Consider the following 8,110-nt stretch of genomic DNA (forward strand, 5'->3'; position numbering starts at 1 on the left):
CTCCAGCCCAATCTGACCAGTGGGTAGAGGTGTCTGGTGTCAGACCACAGACCTGAGGACCACAGGTAGCCACTGAAGCTGTTTGTTCAACCCAAGCAGCGAGTTTGGTGGCTGGCCAGCCAGTCTGTGTGGGCAGGCTGGTGGAGCACGCATGGCATGGGGAGCCTTGGACCTGCCAGACAGGCTGGCTCTCACCTGGCTGGCTGGTGAGCCAAGGTGGGCAGGGGATGTGGGAAAGGGCTGTGGGCATTGCCATGCAGAGAGTGGGAGGCAGCTGGGAATGGCAGTGGCATGGAGGAGGCAGAGGAGCTCCGGGTGGCCTTCAGTGGGATGGAGGGGATCTTGTGGAAGTAGGAAGATGAGTAAGGTGGAAGTTGTTGTAGTTTTACAGCTGGACACAAAGCCAAAGGGAACAAGCTTCTGGAGCTAAAACCTCTAAACAGCTGCTGCTAAAACCTCTCCTTGCTGTGGGTCCAGCAGGCAGGGCCAGCTGCGGTACAGTCAGTGCTAAAGAGGGGTTATAGCCCTCCCTGGCCCTGTGTGACCACTGTGCCCAAGCACATGGCAGCAGCAAGATCCCCTTATTATGCCTGTGCAAAAGCAGTTCAAATCCTGCCATTTCCAGCACTGTGCTGGCCCCAGCAGAGATACAGGAGCACAAAAGATGGGCATGGAAACAGCAGGCCCTGTGGTTTTACAGAATGCCTGAGTCAGGACTCCTGGGTCAGGATTCCCAGCAGTGCTGTTGACTCCCTTAGGGCAAGCCACAAGTCAACCGCACTCACTGCAGTTGCAGAACTCGGCTTCCACTTAAACACCAAAATAATCAGCTCAATGAGAACTGCTTGCTCCAGTCACTGCGGGCATAGTGACTTTTCAGAAAAGTCCTGCTGTAAAAGTCATGATCAGAGCAAGCGGTTCCTCCAGTCTCCAGCCCCATGCTGGATGTGAGCCAGGAAAGCGTGCCCTTGGCTTGGTGAAAAGATCCTGACCGGTTCACAGGCTGGTTGTGAGTCTTAACCTAGGTGTTTGTAGATAATAGGTGTCATCAAATGAAGATGAGTGGCTCTGGCTGTCTGTCTGAATGATGAATGAGGTGTTGTTCCATGCAAGCAGAAGGGACCTCCGTGTGCATCCTGAAATACAGTTTTTAAGACAGCTGTTTCTGCTTCCACAGCCTGCCTAACGTGACAGACAGCCCTTTTGTCAGTGAGAGAGGCTGTTGAAGAGGTGGTACAGTTGGAAGGCTTGGTTTAAAGGACACAGGCACCTACAACCCACCTGCATTATAGCTGCTGCTGCAGAGATTTGTGGATCTAGTCTCTCTGGCATAGGAGGCAGGAGGTTTAGTGATCTCTTGGGTGTATGAGCTCAGGACTGCAGGGGTCTGGCATCAGCGTGTTGATCCCCAGAGAGTGTGGGGTGACTGTAGCTAGTGTAGGTGAGACAGTGAGCCTGGGTAGAGCCTGAGGGTTGTGTTGCACCAAGGAGCATTCGGAAGATCCGAGTTCTTAGTCCCATTTTTGCCCTGCCAGCTGCAAAGCACACAGCAGGCAGCTTTGCTGCATGGAGTCTCAGTGAGAGAACCATTAATTTTGTATTAGGACATAAAAACTGTTTGAGCTGAACAGACCGATCGTCCTTCCAGCCCAGTATCCTGTCTCCACCAGAAGCCAAGGTTGGATGCCTTAAAGGAAGGCATAAAAATCCTGTAATGCCCATAATTGTGCAATACTACCCTATGGGGGGAGATTTCACCCTGACCCCAGCTGGCAGGCAGCTTATACCCTGAAGCAGGGGAATCAATAGCTGTTATGATTTTCATTTGAGCTAGTGTCACTGCGGATGCTGTTCTTATTCACATAAACGTCTGATGCTGTTGTGAAACTCTCTAATGCTGTTTGTTATACTGCTCTTTTGATATCCTGGCAGGAAGCTGATGTTCTTAGATACAGTGTTTAGGTGTGGATGAACTGCTGCAGGCTGCTCATAGGAGAGCAGAAGAGGAGCTTAGCCCCTTCCCCACCACCCCAGTCCCTGCCCCTTATAGTGCTCTTTATTTAATATTAACTCTTCCCGTGGCCCTGCTGGAGAGTGACCATGGTGGGGAGGAGCAGCACTGACCATTCCCATGTCTGTATTGGTTTTCGGCTCAAGTATTGCCCTACGAGTAGCCGTGTACCAAAGGTAAGTTTCTTTGCCTCTGGAATATTTGCAGGATATTCCTTAGAGAGGGATTGTGGGGCTAACAGGAGACTGGTTGATCTGTGCCCAGGTGTAACTTGCTCACCACTATTCAGGTGATGGAAGCACTTTCTTGTATGGCAGTGCCCTGCCACTCCTTTTCTCCTTGGACATCCCAGACAGACCTCCTGCTGTTAATGCCAGGTGAAGCCTGCTGGGGAGCTGAGCAGACGGTGTATGACAGGGCGAGAGTGGTTGGAGAGTAGGACAGTGGCTCACTGCAATGTTTGGGAGGAGAGCTTGACATGACTGTAACTCTAACGAGAACATTTGGTTAGATTTTCACTAAGTAAATAAAAACATAGATTTTCACCCAGGGAAGAAGTCCCACTCCCAACTAGCGATCTTTAGGGTGAGATACCCAGCCCAGAGACTGCCTCTTCCACATGTCTGGCTTACCTCAACCCCCACCTGCCCTGAGCATGGGAGAAGTTAAAAAGAAGACTACCCACGAAGGAGCGGCAAAGGTGTGTTTGCCTGCTAGCGAAACAGGAGAGGGGAATGAAGGCAGAAGAGCAGGTCTCATCATGTAGAATGGGGAGGAGGTGACACAGCCTGTGATAATTGGACCATTAAATCTAGCAGAGGCACCGACACTTACACAATGTGGCTCAGGGAAACAAATGTTCTGTAGTAACAATAACTCTCCAATAGCAAGCGATAATAAGTATCTGCAATAATTTTTCTGCTGATCCAGTGCTTAATCCTATTGTTCAGACTCCAGGTCAAATTGTCCTCAAACTACAGTGCAGAGGCCAGGTGGGTTTACAGAGTTGTGCAGGCGTGACTGAGAGGAAATTTTGGCTCAGAAATCTGTTTGTAAATGTCTCTCAAATGTCCGCTTTTGTTTCCTGTGCCTCCTCACTGCCAGTCCTTCTGCCTCCAGAAATCTCCACGTCGGAGGGAACCATCCCAGTCCTCATGGTCAAGCCCCCTTTATTCTGCCCCACATCTCCCCATAAGTCTCACTCACCAACTACAAAGAATGCCAGAACTGCCTGAGATGGTCACAGAATTGGCTTAAAATCCTTATAGTTTACAAATCTGGCTTTAACTCTTTTTATTCATTGTAGGTGTGGGAAGGAGGGGTTTAATCCTTGAGCTGCATTCTCAGACTTTTCAGCTGTGGGAGCTAGGAGTGCCATTTTTGCAATAACAAAAGTGGAATTTTGCATGCAGGTGCAGGGCCCCTGGAGTGAGGGACTGAAGAAAACACCCTGTTTCTGAAAGCTTCACAGTAGAGTCCAGGGTCTTGGCAATTTGGGGCTTCCAGGGCCGATACCCGTCTGGACAATATCTTTATAGATTCTTAATTCACCAACTCTAATCCCATGGAGCATATCAGACCCTGCCAGATTGTTGTTCATACTGTAAAGTACAGGCACAAGGTTTGACCAAGGCTGCTTAGGTCTGTTGTTGGGTTTGTGGCACTGGGTGGCCCCGGTCAGGGGCAAAGCCCAGATCCCATTTTTGGTGACCAGGTCCCGTTTGGCACCAGCGTGTTCAGGGTGTGAACGTGCTCATTGCTGGGGTGCTGGCAGGAGTCCTGGAGCTTGAGGCAGTCTTAAGCTGGGATTAAGAGCAAAGACAAAGAGAATTTTACCTCTCTACTGGCTTGGGGTTTTCAGCTCTTTTTTCAGCTGGGTAGAGGACATGGAAGGGCAGAAAAATCCTTTCTCAATCCCATGTCTGGCCAGGCGGGAGATTGCATAATGCCTCAGATGTTCCAGCTGTGCTGTTCAAGTGCAGATGACTTTGCTGGGTGTTGCTTCTGTCTTGGTTTACTCTGGCCTTTGGGCTACCAGGCTATGGTAGAAAAATTATTTACAAGTGTTAGCTATGTATTTTCTTAGCCTGACAGTCCTCTGCTGCATGGTCACCCAGGACTGACCAGAGCTGGTAAGAGGTGTCCCTTTTTCCTGAGCGCAGATACACTTTAGAGCTAGTGATTCAGCATTCAGATGATATTTCTCCCACAGCAGCATCCTTCCTGAATAGCACAGCACTCCTGAATTGGAGTGAATGATGCTAGTGTGTGAGAACACCTACTATATTTTTACTACCACTTGAATAATGAGATGTGCCTCCTTTTCTCAGTAGGTATAGTCCCAGCTCACTGTTCCTGTATTGCTTCTGAATCAGCATCACCGCTTCTCTTGCACAACCACATAGGTCCTGATAATAGGACAGGAATGCGACCCTCCACTGGGCAGGGAGGGATTGAATTGGGACAGAAAGAAATGCCACATTGTGTGCCATGGGTGTTGTGAGACACCGGGCTCAGGGCTGGGGATGATGTGTGGCTGGAGTCTCCTTGATGCAAAGTGACCTGATCATGAAAAGTTTGTGACTCTGTATAACTCATTCCCTCCCGGGGGCCATCTGAGCTCAATTAGGACTTTCCAGAGATGTCTAGAAAAGGAAGAGGCCTGGGATATATCTGTTTTCCTCTTCTTTCCCTTTGATGCCTCTTCCCTAATCATTGGAGACTTCTGCAGCTTGGGGTTGACCTTCTCTGCTTGGACTGGACCAATGCTCCCTTGGTGAGTAGGTATGAACAGCAGGGGAGGGCAGGACCTGTGATAACTCAGTCTGGCGGCCCCAGCCCTGTCAGCACCAATGTGATGGAATACTCTTTGGAGACCCAAAGAGCTTCAGTCAGCTCTTCTTTTGAAAAGGGCTGTTGTAAAAGGGGTAAAGGAAACCATACAAAGCCCTGAAAACCTGGAGGAGGGGACAGAAATTGAGACGTAAGAAGGTAAGGCAGTTTAAGAAAAAAGTTAAGGTGATGCCATCCCTGTAATCAGTGCTGGTGTTAGTAAATCTGGACTTGATCCTGCTCTTCCTGCTGATGAAACTCCTGCTGGTGTCTGCATCTGAATGTGTGTGTTAGGAGTAGGGAGGCCCCAAACATCACTGTCACATGCACTCAGCCCTGCTGAGGAACCTCTTAGGAGAAAAGGGATATCTGGGCAGTGCAGATGGCAGTGTCGTTTGGGCTCACTGCCTTGTGACACCTGCACGGCTTCAGAGCTTCTCGCTGCAGCTGCAGGCTAGCGCTCTCCTCGCCCAGGCTGGAGCGCCCCAGACCCAGGGACTTGTGGTTCTTCCTTTGGCAGTGTGTGACTGGGCAGAGGCTTGCTAGTAACAGTGTGGTTTCATTTTAACAAAGGAATAAGAGAAGGGAAATGGATTTTCCCTCTGCCAAAGATTTATGCACATCTGTCTCATCCAGACCATCCCACCACTTCTCTGAGCCCCAGGCAGACTTTTGGAAGCTGGTTGTGGCTCAGTTTCCTGCAGCTTAGGACACTGCCCTTTAGCATTTGGTTGGGCTTTGGGTTCCTTGAGTTCAGACCTTGGACTTTGTGGCCAAAGCACGGCATGGAGCATGTTCTGCGGTGGTGCAGTGTGAATGCAGAAACCTCGTTCTTTGTTCTTTCAGCAATGGTGGTGGTGATGTCAAGGTACCATCCTATTTTCTGCATGTGGTTTTCATCACCCTCCTATTAAGCTAAGCCAACTTGTTAACACAGCACACATCCCAGGACCCAGATTTATAAAACAGATCAGCTGCTCTTGCTGCAACATGCAGTGGCAAGGAGCAGCAGTCTGTTGCAAAATTACTATTTCCTCATGTCATACCAGCCTGAAATTATGCGAGGACACTCGCATAGGGGTAGGAAGCACCTTTAGTTTGTGAGCAGGGTTGCTGCTTATCTCTGTTTCTCATATTTCTATATCCCCTATACAGCGATGAGACAACTTGGTGTCCAGGAAGATTATCCAGCACCTGGCCCCTGCAGCTCTCAGTTAGGACACCTTGTCACCATTGTGCATCTGGAGGTCAGTGATCTGTGAGTGCTTCATACACATGCACACTCTCAGGTACATTAGAGGGATCTCAGCTGCCTGTGTCCCTGTCTTTATATTGCCTGCGCTCCCAGGCTGGAAGGGCTTTGGTGTGGGGCTTGGAGGGTGGAAGGCAGGATTGGCAGCTGGCTGGGCAAGGGAACCACTTCAGTCATTGCACTGGAGTTGGCCCCGCTCAAATATTTTCTGCCACTGATTCTTACCAGTCTTGTGGCATCCCCAAATGAGGCACAGGGGATTACAAAGCAGTCAGCTTTCGTTTAAAGCCTGACCTTGGCATCAGGCTGTTAGCATGGCAAGGAAGAGAGATGCGTTAGCTGGCAGCCTGCCTGTGTGTGGCAAGGGCTCTTTAAAGCCTCAAAGGATGCATTAGTTTGATGTCAGAGGCTTTGTTTGTGGCATTCCCTGGAATAATCATCCTCCCTCTGTGCGTATGTGTGTGTGTGTGTACATGTATCTCCTCCCTGTCTGCATCTCTGATGTTCCCCCATCCTGTGTCCGAAGAGCTCAGTTAGACAGCATGGATAACTCCAGAGAGACAGATGGAGATGGATCCAGGCCTCTGTGGGGACAGCTGCGTCCCTGACAGTCCCCTCTGGTTGTGCACCTGTTAGGAACTATACTTAGCATGGGAAAACTTTCCAGAAAAGAGAAAGTAGGGGAGAAGTGGGGAGGCAGAAAGGCTGGGAATTTGGCCTCATTCTCCCCAGCCAGTCCTGAAGCTCCAAAAATGCCTCTTAGTAATAGCATCCAAAAATGACAATCAGGTGAAAAGCAGGCAGTGTACCAAGGCATGCTGGCACTGTTCGGAGACAGCCTGAGCGAGTGACGGCTTCATAACTCCTGGGTGAAATGCCAGGAAGCCTGGTGTGTTTGTCCTGACAGGCCCCAGTGGTCCAGACCACTCAGCAACTGCCATATGGGGACTCTGGTAGATACTGAGTGAGGCACGTGCTGGGGGGTCACAGGTTGAGCCTTCACTGTTGCAAGATGTGAGGCAGTGCAGACTCCCATGTCCATCACATGCCACCCGGGACTATTGCAGTACCTCTAACGATCCCCACTTCAAGCAGGCCCTGTTCCTAAAGCACTCAGCAAGCCGTCCACCTGTGCTCCAACCTGTCTGCCATGCTTACAGCCATCCATCTGCCTGCCCTTCATCTCTGTGCATAGCCACCTACCCGTAGAGCTTGTGTGGAATGAATGGGGGAGGAAATCCTCCCCGTTTGGCGCTATGCAAGCTTCTCTGTGATGAGACGGGAGGCTTTTCAGCTCTTCTTTTTATAAATGAAGAACCTGAAGTTAGGTGCCCATGGTCTGATGGTAACTGAATGTGCCTTGCCCCCTGCTGCTCCCCTTCTTGCAGCAGGAACTCCCTGGGAGCCTTGCAAGGAGGCAGCCTGAGCTGTGGTGTCTTGCCTGAGCAGAGGCAGCAGATCCAGGTAGGTTTAGAGGCCATGTTTTCTTTTATATTCTTTTCCTTTGACAATTGCTGAGCTGCATTTTCACCACATAAGACTCCTGTTGGCACAGGAGGTGCCCAATGGCCATCTCTGCTGTGTCAGTCATGACATGTAACAGTGGCTGCACCCTCTCTAGACCACCCCTCATCTTCCTCCCTGGGGAGGAGCTCCTGAGCTCCTTTTCTGGAGAGAGTCCCCTGCCTGGAGCTCCAGCTGGTGAAGAGTGAAACTCTATCAGTGCTTTGTAACTGCAGGAAGCTTCGAATGAATGAGAATCCATCAGCTCTCAAATGCTTCCAGAGCCGTCCCACAGCAGGGCCCAGCTCCCGGCGCTGCTAACAGGTGGCAGTGCCTCCCTGGAAGGACACTCTGCTTCGCCTTCAGCTGCTCTCCTGCTATGCCTGTCCCCACGCCCTCTCTAATACCTGCATGCCACACATGCAGTTAGTGTTTCAGTATTCATGGCCACCTGGGCTGTTGCTTAGCAGGGGGATTTGCTGTACTTAGATGAAAAATGCAACAGGAACTTT

Source organism: Mycteria americana, chromosome 6, assembly GCF_035582795.1.
Source record: "Mycteria americana isolate JAX WOST 10 ecotype Jacksonville Zoo and Gardens chromosome 6, USCA_MyAme_1.0, whole genome shotgun sequence".
Lineage (NCBI taxonomy): Eukaryota > Metazoa > Chordata > Aves > Ciconiiformes > Ciconiidae > Mycteria > Mycteria americana.